General features: G+C 42.0%; 1 protein-coding gene across 12 annotated transcripts in view; it reads right to left on the bottom strand.

Annotated features, from left to right (window-relative positions):
• The window catches only part of ANKS1A (ankyrin repeat and sterile alpha motif domain containing 1A), a 179,076-nt gene that overhangs the window by 68,435 nt on the left and 98,412 nt on the right, over positions 1-12,229 (bottom strand). The gene's annotated exons all lie outside the window — the stretch shown is intronic.

Here is a 12,229-nt window from a genome sequence, read left to right as displayed (position 1 = left end):
TCTGGCAAGCAGCAACAGAGGGTGAAAAAATGGAGGTCAGGATCCACAACCTGCAACTTCTGGAATTCTTTGACTGAACGTGCAAAACAAAACAGCAGAGAAATAACTGCTTCCTTCCTCACAGGGGGGCTGCTCAGGGCTCCACGCCTCATCCTTCCTTCCTCAGGGAGCACAGACTTTTTTTTTTTTTTTTTTTTTTTTTGAGAATGTGCACATCTCACTCCTTCCAAAGCCTCCCAGCTGCTCCTATTTGCTTAAGTTTAGCCTCAGCTGATCCACTGAAAACAGGATGGTCTAATTTGTCAATGCCCAGAAACATTTGCAGTTCTCTCAAGGCCTCCTCAACATCCCAGAAATCTGACACTACCAGCTCATGAGGCCAACTACGACTGTATACTCACCCAAGATATCAAATACCCTGCCCTGGAGTGGCATAAATAATTGACCAAATCAGAGTCCAACATCAGTATCACACTAGGACACCTAAGGGACTTGCCCTGAATGAACTCAGACCCATGAGAGATTTTCACCCACATAAGCAGGATAGATGAACAACCCTGTGCCCAGCACTAGCTCATGTTCCTAAGCTGATATTCAGTGTTATTTTCTCTATAATTGGAATCTACAGTATAGATACTAAATTCCCTAGTCTGCCCAAAGTTCCTAAGTACTGTTCGTGGGTTCAGAGAATCTTAGAACCCAAAGGATCAAGTTCAATTATTTTTACAGATGAGAAATCTAAGGCCCTCAGGCCTTTAGTGGTTTGTCCAAGGTGGTGGGGGAGAAGACTTTAACCTAGGCTTTTCTGAACACCTGACTCTGGTCCTGGTTATGCTCCTCTCTAGCTGTGTGACCTCATCCTGCTGAGCTTCGGTATCTAAAATAAGTAGGATGGACTGCATAGTTGTTAAAAATCCCTTTTATGCTCCAATGGTGATGAGTATCCAAGTCTTAACCACACTGTGATGGCAAATTTCTCCCCTTTGGGGAGTGCTGCAGATCCCTGCCTAGGGGCTTCTCTCAGGAACTTCTTACATAGCACCCACTCTCCCTCAATAGCCTGCCTGCAGCCCAAGACTCCTTGAAGCTCAGTTCCACAACTGAACAGGGTCGTGAGGTGAGGAGGGGGGTGCTTTATAAACATGATGCGTTAAGACACAGTGTTTACTGCCCATGCCCAATGCCAAAGTCCCACAATGCTGGCTTTTCCAAGACCGCCTTTAAGACCGCCAACAACCAGTTCTCATATTGAGCCCATCACCCTGAGGCCTGAGCATGGACATGGTTCCACTCACCTCACTTTCTCAAGAAAATGGTTCAGTCTCCACAGTCTGTTTAGCTTTTGGTAAGCCTGCTGGGGCTTCAAGGAGGCAGCCAATTAGCTCCACTTTATGGCACTGATTACTTATCCACAGGAGTCCAGGAGTATGAACTTTGGAATCTCCTTCCTCTACACTTGACTGCTTCGGGATTTTCACACCCCTAACTCACAAACTGTATCCCCCAAAGGTCAGGTCCAGCGCACTGAACAAGCCCTGAACAACTCAAATCATTTCTCTAGGAAGAAAAAACGTTGTACACACATACATAAGAGTTCCGTCCAGCTTAACTCAGCCCCAGGAAGCCATGACTTCACAGCTATGAATTCCGCGTATGACAACTGGCAGCCTGAACAAAACTGCCCTGTAGCGTTGCAAGGTGGGGCCAGAGAGGATGACACATGACCATCTACTGGTGGTTCAGACCAACAGTGCTTCCTAGGAGAGGCTGATGGGGAGAGTCAAAATTGGTACCTCTCAGACCCTACCCAAAATGGCCAATGTCCTAGAGTTTGGCCCAAGGTGCAACGTTCCTCTGACTACATTTGAATACAAAAAGAGGACTCTGGTAGCAGGAACACAGGCTTCTAATCCTTTGTGCCAGCATCTAGCTCCTTATTTCACAATATTTTGGGGAGGGAGAGGAGTCCAACAACAAAAGAGAAACACTGGAGTCCAGAACTGGGAGTCAGCCTGGCTCATGCTGCCTGGGTGGACCTCAGAAGCCAGGCCATGGAGAATGTTCTGACTGCTGCTGTGGGAGCTGACAATGAAGGCCTTGTCTAACAGCCACCCATTCATGCTAGCCATCAATGAAGAAAGAGAGACCGATGCCAAGAGCTTAATACCAGACAGATGCCGGGGGAAGGAAGTGGGCAGAAAGAAGGAATGGAAACTTATGGAAGGAGGAAATAAGTGAAGAGGAAGAATTCCTGAGGGCCATAATCCCATTAGGGGAAACATAACCTACCAGTACTTTATGGAGTATAAGAAAGCTTGGGAAAGGATTCTTAGGATTATATGACTTACCCAGGCAATTCTCTAGGAAAGATACCTTGGTGGTTGAAAAGCTTGTCAGGATCAAAGATCTTCAGGATCTTAATAAGCTAGTGATCTCTTCCCCATAGAAAACCATATCCAAGACTAAGCTAGATATCCTGGCAAATTGTAGGTAGGAAAAGAACTACTCAGTGATCCTTTCCTTCTGCAAAGTCAGGATAATATTAGGTCTCTTAGGAACAAGGTGGCAACAATATAATGTACTGATCATGAACCAGATCTTGAGCAAATTACTTAACTTCTCTGTGCCCAGAATTCTCATCTATAATTTTGGGATCACCACAGCACTGACTTCATAGAATTGTTGTGAGAATTAAATTATACATGTCAAGAACCACACCTGGCACATGCCAGCTCTCAAGAGATGTTAACAATTATTATTATTCTCCACACCAGATCCATTACAATATACTTTGCTCACAGATCAGACCAACAACTAGTCTGTTGCTCATAGGTCTGTCGAAAAGATCACCAAAGACAGTATACATGATGTGTGAGAGTATCCATTGCCTTCATTATCCTTACAGCTCTGGACAGCAGAAGGAGGAGATAGAAGATAATACAGTGAGAAGGCTGAAGTGGGAAATGGGCCCCAGAACTGTGGCTGGGCATGTGCAAAATGTTTGCCTTCAGGGAGCACCTAGGAGCTAAAAAGATGAAGACTCTGAGTTTCCCCAATGGGCTTACCAGCTATCAGAAGAAATGACTAGAATTCAACGCCAAAATTAATAGATGCTTTTAGAAAAGTATAAACCAAAAACACAGTGAGCAGGAGGGAGAGTGATTACTTTCAACCAGAAGGATTCTCAGAAGAGTATCAGCTGGGTGCTGAAGGACAAGTAAGACCTTGACAGGCTTCCAGTTTGGCAGAAACACATTAGAAAAATCAGGGATGTGAACCTCGTGTGTGGGCACTCCTGGGACTCCCAGACTTGCAGAAGAGGACCATCAGGCCTGAGGCTCTCCCTCTTACTGGGAATCACTGCACTCCCACCTCAGAACTATGCAGCTTCTGATCCTCCTCCTGAGCTGCCCTCAGCAGTCCCACAGCCTGCCCTTCTAGGAGAGAAACAATGGGCCGGGACACAAGGACAGCTGTTTCCTTACTCTCCCCACATATCAAGGCCAGCTGCTCTACTGAATGGCACACACCAGCATGCTAATTACCAGCCCCTTCAACTTTCAATCTTTATTCATTCTGAACATTCATTTTCCTTTTACCCTGTGAACTGCTGAAGCAAGGGGTCTTCTGTGTTGCATTCTAATTATGATGATGATCCATGGGGATCTCAAGGGCTTCTGAATAATAACATTTTAACATTTACACATTTTCAGTCACCCCCCTGTCTGTTTAGATTAAGGTTAAAAAAATGTGGCTTGTATGAGAACTTGCTAAGTCAAATCAACCCTCCAACCTGAAGAAGGTTACCCCAGTTACCCAGACTGCTCCACTTTCTTTATTCCATTAGGATTGGAACCCTCTAAATGCCCAGTCACGGCAGTGGGAACCAGAAAGTGTGTGTGTCCAGGAAAATGCCCAAGTACAGGGCTACTTATGGAAGGTCACTGTGTTTTCCTCAGAAGGAAGGTGCTAACTAGGTTATGCAGACACTTGCCAGCCACTGTGATCTGATAAGACAAGTAGACCTAAAGTCCATTTTCTGGTCCACGGCAACCAGAGAAACAGAAAGAGGTCTGGACTGGGATTCAGGAGGTCCAAATTATAGTCCAAGCTCTGTGATTTTTTTTCTCCCTCTCTGGGAAGGGAGGGAGGGAGAGAGGGAAGGAAAGAAGGAAAGAAGGGAAGAAGAAGAAGGAAGGAAGGAAGGAAGGAAGGAAGGAAGGAAGGAAGGAAGGAAGGAAGGAAGGAAGGAAGGAAGGAAGGAAGGAAGGAAAAAGAGAGGGAGAGAGAGAGAAAAAAAAGGGAAAGAGAGAAAGAAAGGCTGGGATGCATTTCTCTAGGGCTGTGAGAGTTAGTAAGATTTGATTTTTATTAGATGAACTAATCTTCCAGTTCTAGGACTTTAAGAATGTGTATAGCAGCAGGGCCCTGGATGAAAATGGTTTAACCTCATGGCTAAACAGGCTTTGGATTCAGCCAGACTAGGGCTGAAGACCCAGCTCTAACGTTGAACTTCTTCCTCATCTATTGCACAGTGATAAAAATAGCCCCCACCCGGAAGATTTGTCATGAGATACACAATGACCTAATCAGTGTAGACGGGCTCAGCACATGGGTGTCCCTGAGAAGCACTCATTAAGTGGTAGCTACAATCATTATCATCATTCTTCATTTACAACCATTTCCGAACTGCTCTTCACACTAACACTGCACACAGAGGCTGGTTTCCTTTCTCCCAACTCTGCAAAGGAGGCTGGTTTCTTCTCTGTGGGCCCTGTGAACTAGACAGAATAAGACTCCACTGATGGGGACTGTCCAATAGTCTTGCAAGTTTAGTGCAGGGTGACGTGTAGCAGCACAGTGGGGAATGTTCAGGTCAGGACCCATCTCTACCCACTGCAACACCCATAGGTACAGCCCAGTTTGGGGACTCAGGACTGTCCTGCCTTGACTCGGTCCTGATTACCTTACAGCTCCCCCATTTCCTTCAGCTCCTCTTGGGCAGTCTGTTCACTCCTGCTGGGGGACCTCTGGCCCCTGAACCTCCCCCACCCCCGCCCCAGTATACCAGCTCTGCTTGGATCGGTTTCCAACCAGCCATGATACTTAACCGTGCCTAATTTAACAGCACACTTGACATCTCTGTCCCCTTGATCTTCTGCCAGTTCCAACACTGGGTATCGTGACCATTTGCCTTCTCTTCTCCAGTTGCTGGAATGTTGAGCCCCACTGAATACTCAAGAAACAACTGACTGAGTCCTCTACCAATTTCTTTAGCTCAGCCAGCGTTCAACAGCTACATGGTGTTAGGTACTAGTTATTCTATGCTGGACACCCGGCTAAGCCTTTTCTTAATATTCACAGCAACCATGAGGTAAGAATCTGTATCCCTACCTTACATGTAGAAAGTCAGGCTCACACAGGTTAAACGGCTTCCTCAGGCCATAGAGCAAGGATCCAAGTGGACTAGCAGGCCTACCCACTCTTGTATCTATCTCTGGAAAACTGTGCTGTCACTGTAGGATGAATTCCTCATCTCCCCCACTTTGTTCAGATTGTCATCTTTCCCACAGCACCTCCACTCTTGGATAGAATCACACCAATTTCCTGAGAAGACTCTGACCAGAGAAACCTCCTTAACTACTGTCAATAACACGTTAAAACCTGGGGACAGATTGATCTTTTCCCACGTACCTCCGAGAAGTATCTCCCCATCCTGAATTTACCAATGGCCTTCTAACTGCTGAACCCTTTTGCTAGTCTTCATTCGCCTAGTTCTTTCTGTATCATTTGACACAGTTTACCAGTTATCCCTGGTACTCTCTCTCTCCTTCTTTCTGGGTCATGGGATTTTTTTAGATTGGCTCACAGCCACTTATATTGAAGACTACATTTCCCAGCTTCTTTGTAGGTGGGTATAGTCACATAACCAAATTCTGGCCTATGAGTTATAAGTGAAAGTGGTGTGTGCAATTTTTGAGAACTTTAAAGCACCCTCCTTTCTCCCCTTCCTTCCTTCCTGTGCTGACAGTATGAACCTGAATAGTCACCTTGAACCATGAGATGGCAGAAAAAGACTGGTTCCTTGACCACCATGAATTGCCATGCTAGCCCTGGATTCCTTGTTTATGGACTTCTATCTTGTTTAAACAACAGTTATTTTGGGGTTCCATCTTTTTCAGCCTCAGCTCGAAGGCACTGCATTATCCTGGTTATCTTCCTGTGTTTCTTTACCCTTGTGATTCTAAATATAGGTTGTATTCTTGACTTCTTCACTCTTTCTAGTTTTTCTCTCAGCAACTGATTATCTTTTACATTAACCATCACCTCAATTTGGATGATCAGTGAATCTGCATTTCTAACCTTTCTATCTCTCCTGAAAACTAGACTCACATTTCTAAGTGTTTATGGAGTGTCTTTAGCTGGATGTTCTCCTAGGACCTGAAACCCTCAAACTCAAAACTGAACTTGACATCTTCCTTCAAGCATATCCCTCCTCAATCCCCCATTTGTTAGCTGCACATTATTTTCCCAGGCTCAAAACCTCAGAATCATCCTTAATACCCTCTCTTCCTGATTCTCCCATATTTGATTGTTGGACCCTAATTTCCTTCAAGAGATTCCTTGAAGTCTCTTGACTTCAAAGTATTCCTGCCTCTAGTCTCCCCCAACTGCAATCTAAGATTCCACAATGATAAAAGCATGGCTTCTATCTTGCCATCTCACTCAAAAAGCTTCAACAACACTGCACTGTCTTTGGAATAATGACTGACATTTGAGATCCAATACTCTACAACCAGTTCTTTGTTCCAGCTGAACTGGATTACTTACCATTTTCTAAACATGAGCTCTATCATCTCCCAACACCTTACCGTTGTTTATGCCACTCCCTCTGGCTGGAATGGCCTCTTCTTCCTCCTTACTTCTGCCTAGCAAGAAGAATTCTCTATTTTGGGGTTAAGCTCAAATGCTATTTCCTTCACAAAGCCATCCCTGATCTCCTGCACTAACATAATTTATTCCTATTTTGAACTCCAAAATTACTTTGTACCACTTTATAGAATTTTAACATATTCTGCCCTTTTATGTATTTTACATATGTCTCATGTATACATATGTATATAAATGGTTGTCAATACATTTCATGGGAGAAAATATGAATGTACAGTTCACAAGGTTTGGACTTTCCATGTTCCACAATGGAAAGAAAAGCAACTATTTCAACTCAGAAATATAAATTGATAAGAGCAAGACAGTTATACTGTAGGGCTTTTGGCAGGAGTTCCTCTAATGCACAAAGGTGAGAGAAGAGGAAGCTGCTGAAGATAAGGCTTAATTATTAAACTGTGTCATTTAATGTTTTTTTTGCTTTTGGGAAAAGCATCCAAACTTATTCCTTGGAATAGATCATGAGAATCTGGCCTGGGCTTCCAGGTGAGGATGGTAGATTGAACACTTATCTGGCCTTCTTCCTGAAGTCTTACTAAACCAAATGTAAAAATGGGGCTGCACATGGATGTACACCTAAGAATCCCAAGCTGGCAAAAGGAAAAGCCAAGGCTTACACTATAGATTTCCCTATAGGCTCGGGATTGGCAGCACTCTGGATGTGGGAGTAGAGGAAGAAGCGAAGAGAACATTTTCCTCCCCTCCAAAACGATAGACGTCTTCATCATGCTCATGCACAAACTTCACTTAGGTCTAAATGCATGGCTCTCAGGAATATTGACTTACTTGCTTCTTAAAAACCTCAGAATGTAGCTGTGTGCCAAAGAGTCCACATGTATCACTGTCCTCAGCTAAGTAACCACTTCACCGGGACCTAAGCACTATTAGTGGATGCTGCAAAAGAGCATCACAGAGAACAACGATTTTTAGAGCTCTTGGCTACTTTCCCATTTGCTATCAAACCTGGAAAGTTGTCTACTGTTTCTCTGAACAGTATGTCCAGAATGTCCAGTGGGCAAAGAGTTAAATGCCAAAGGGAAATTAATGACTATGCCACATGAAACTGGAGAAACACTGCTTTCATTGCTAATTATGCTAGCCCTGAATAATATATTTCAGAAGACTTCTATGTTGGAAATCATTTAAATAACAGAGGAATACCTCATTGGAAAAAACTATCATAAAACCATCTGGGCCTAGTACCTTTCTGGAGGAATGAGTTTTCTACTTCATGGGCTGCTTTCTCCTTCTGTCAATTTTTGTTATATCTACTGACATAAACAGCAATCCAGCAATTGTGGAATTAGCATAGATAGTGCAAGATGCTTAGTCACTGAGCACTAAATGCCACCAGAAACTCTACTGCAATTGGTCATTGTGATGGACGAGTAAGTCTCCTAGACAATTCATCCTGGAGGATGGCAGCAACTCAAACTAAGCACAAAAATTTATTTCTATAAAGTCTTACTATTAATTTTTAAAATCTCTAAATTGTTTGTATGTGTTCATTATGTTATTCCTCCATGTTGTGTTTTTTCCCCTCTTTTCTTGATTAAATAATCAAAAAAAATTTTTAAGCAAACAAGTTTTCATTATAATGGTCAAATCTACTGGTTTGTTTTTTTTTTTTACTTTATTATTTCTGCTTTTATTTTCTTCTTTATTTTTTCTTTAACTAAATGAGGTGTAACATGCACACCATAAAGTATGCTTTTATCTTTATTAATTCCTCTCTGCTACTTTCTTTTGGTTAAGTTTTAGTTTGTTTGTTTGTTTATTGGTTGGTTGTTGGGCACAGAGTCCATTACAGGGCTTAAACTCACGACCCTGAAATCAAGAGTTGAGCTGAAATCGAGAGTCAGATGCTTAACCAACTGAGCCACCCAAGTAACTCTGGTCTTTCTTGATTTATAACAAATAAATTTAAGGATATAAACTTTCTTCTGAGTATCACTTTGGCCAAATATTATCAGAACATGAACTGTTTCCACCACCATTAATTACTTTTCTAAGTATAAAAATAGGAAAAAAAGATAGATAACTCACAGACTACCTAACACTAATGACCAAGATGCTCAATTTCACTGGGGATCAGGCAGAGACCAATTACAAAAGACATTTCTTTGGCTTATCATGGTAAAAAAACCATTAAAGAGTGCTAATATGCCATGTTGGTGAAGGAATGGGAGAGTGTATTCTCCTTTACCATCTAGAGAGGGCAATTCAGCTTCACCAGTTAGACCTAGACATGTACCTAAACTCTGACTAGCTAATTCTACTTCCTATCAATGTCTTTTAAGAAATACTCTTGAGGTGCCTGGGTGGCTCAGATGATTAAGTAAGTGCCTGTCTTTGGCTCAGGTCATGATTCCGGGGTCTTGGGATTGGCTCCTTGCTCAGCGGGGAGTCTGCTTCTCCTTCTGCTCCTCCCCCTACTCATGCTCACTTGCTCTAACAAAGAAAATAAAATCTTTAAAAAAAATTTTTTTTTTAATTTTTTATTTATTTATGATAGTCACAGAGAGAGAGAGAGGCAGAGACACAGGCAGAGGGAGAAGCAGGCTCCATGTACCGGGAGCCCGATGTGGGATTCGATCCCGGGTCTCCAGGATCGCGCCCTGGGCCAAAGGCAGGTGCCAAACCGCTGTGCCACCCAGGGATCCCTAAAAAACTTTTTTAAAAAAGGAAATACATTTGGAAGCATGTAAGAATATGTGTATAGAAAGCCCATAGCAGTTTCATTTAAAACAGAGAAATACTGGAGGAAATGTAAACATCCATCTACTAGAGAATGGAAAAATTAGTCACGGGATAGTTAACGACCATTTGAAAAGAATAAGGTAGATCTTTAAGAACTAAAAATTGTACCCATGATCTATAGACAAGGTAAATTAAAAAAACAAAACAAGAATGCAAAACAGTTCATTAAATATGGTCCTATTTTAGGTTAAAAACAAAATGATCTCACATAGTCACTTTTTGAAAAATAAAGATAGCAAAAGGCCTGAAGCAGACACTACACTTTCAAACTATGGTCACCTCTACCAACTGTGAGTAGCCAAGTGGTGACAAGACTTGACCATTTTACTTGTATTCACTTCTATATTGTTTGAATTTTCTTTTTCCTGTGAGCTAATACAAATATACTTTTTAAACTTACTTTAAACAATCTCCCATCCTACTCCTAACCTTAAGTTCTTGAATTATAGTAAGGAGGGCTGAAAGCTCTAGTAATCTTATTAACACGGCCTTTTGAGAATTGATGAATTAATTCATAAAAGCTGCTTAAGATAATGACATTAGTGGAAGAGCAGATAAGATTGACTGTGTACTAATCTATAATATCATCTGCTGACTGGCTCAGTTATCAACTCTAGCAGGCATTTCTTCCAGGCTACTGAGAAACTGGCAGAGCCTATTTTCATATTTAATGTCTCAACTCCTTTGTCTAAAAGCTCTTTGAGTGATCCAACAGCTTGCCTGGGGGCAGGCACACCCCACATGCTGTGGTCCAATTAAATCTGCTTCCTGCACCACTACTTTTAACAGTTAGCCCAGTATTGCCACGCTGGAAGGAACCAAAGCAAAGGAGGAGGAGATGTGAGGCCTTAAGTCCTCTGTGGCAGTTCCCTCCTTAACCTGGAGATCTCTTGACTTGAGGATTGAAAGTTCCTGGAGGGGCATCCCAGGTGGCTCAGTGGTTTAGAGCCGCCTTCAGCCCAGGGTGTGATCCTGGAGACCTGGTATCGAGTCCCATGTTGGGCTCCCTGCATGGGGCCTGCTTCTCCCTCTGCCTGTGTCTCTGCCTCTCTCTCTCTCTCTCTCTCTCTCTCTGTCTTCTCTCTCTCTGTCTCTCATGAATAAATAAAATCTTAAAAAAAAAAAAAAAGAAAGTTCCTGGAGTTGGCAGCCAAGGAGACCAGCCTTATGTATGAAGTTTGTCTGACTTTCTCTTTTTCATCCTTCCAAATGCTGAGCCAGCTATCTTATAGTGGGTCCAGAATAAGCCTTTGAAAGAGAGAAAGAATCATAATCTACTTCCTCCTTGATGCTAAAAATTCTTCCCTAAGAACAGCTTTCAAATAGAGCATTACATTAACTAGGTACTTGTTATTTAAGGGTTAATTTCAGTATGATTTATTCTTAAACAACTAGAGAATGCATTGGTGCTCTACTACACTCTCTCTAAATGTTTCTTTTTTTTTTTTTTTAAAGATTTTATTTATTTATTCATAGAGACAGAGAGAGGGGCGGGGCGGGGGGGGCAGAGGCACAGCCAGAGGGAGAAGCAGGCTCCATACAGGCAGCCCGATGTAGGACTCGATCCAGGGTTCCCAGGATCACACCCCAGGCTGCAGGCGGTGCTAAACCGCTGCACCACTGGGGCTGTCCTCTCTAAATGTTTCAATTAAAAGCCTACCAATATGATTAGAAGACTCACTACAGTTAAGATAGCTCTCCAAATTGCTATACAGATCCAACACAATCCCAATAAAAATCCAGCAGGACTTTTTATAGAAATCAACCAGCTCATTCTAAATTTTTGTATGGAAAGATAAAGGAAATAGAATATCTAAAACAATTCTGAAAAAGAATAGCAAAGTGACCAAGGCAAGAAAAGGATGGTCTTTGACAGATCATTCAAACAATTGGCTATCCATATGCAAAAAATGAATCTCTACCTATACCACATATCACATTAAAAAATTACCTCAAAATGGGTCACACACCTAAATATATACTTGAACCTACAAAATTTCTAGAAGGAAATATAGGAAAAAATATTTATGATCTTATCCAAAAGAAAGAATAAAACAATAGAAAAGGTACATGGAATGTCATCAAAATTAAGAACCTCTGCTCTTCAAAAGACACTGTTAAGGGAATAGAGACAAATCACAGACTAGGAGAAAGTTACATATCTGATAATGTCCAAAATATATAAAGAACTCTTGCAACTCAATAATCAGAACACAAACAACTCAATTTTTAAAAATGAGTAAAAGAGTTCAACAGACACTTCACTAGCTATATGGATGTCAAATGATCACATTAATAGATGTTCACATCATAAGTCATTAGGGGAATACAAATTAAATCCACAATGAAATAGTACTACACACTCACTAGAATGACTACAATTTTTAAAAAACTGACAATATCAAGTGCTAGGGAGGACACTAGCAACTGTAACTCTGATGGAAAAGCAAAATGGTATAACCACTCTGGAAAATGGTGTGGCAGTTACTTTCTTTTTCTTTTTCCTTCCTTCCTTCCTTCC

This window comes from Canis lupus, chromosome 12 (assembly GCF_011100685.1).
Source record: "Canis lupus familiaris isolate Mischka breed German Shepherd chromosome 12, alternate assembly UU_Cfam_GSD_1.0, whole genome shotgun sequence".
Taxonomy (NCBI): domain Eukaryota; kingdom Metazoa; phylum Chordata; class Mammalia; order Carnivora; family Canidae; genus Canis; species Canis lupus.
Note: the sequence above shows the minus strand (reverse complement) of the source record. Positions and strands in the feature narration are given on the sequence as shown.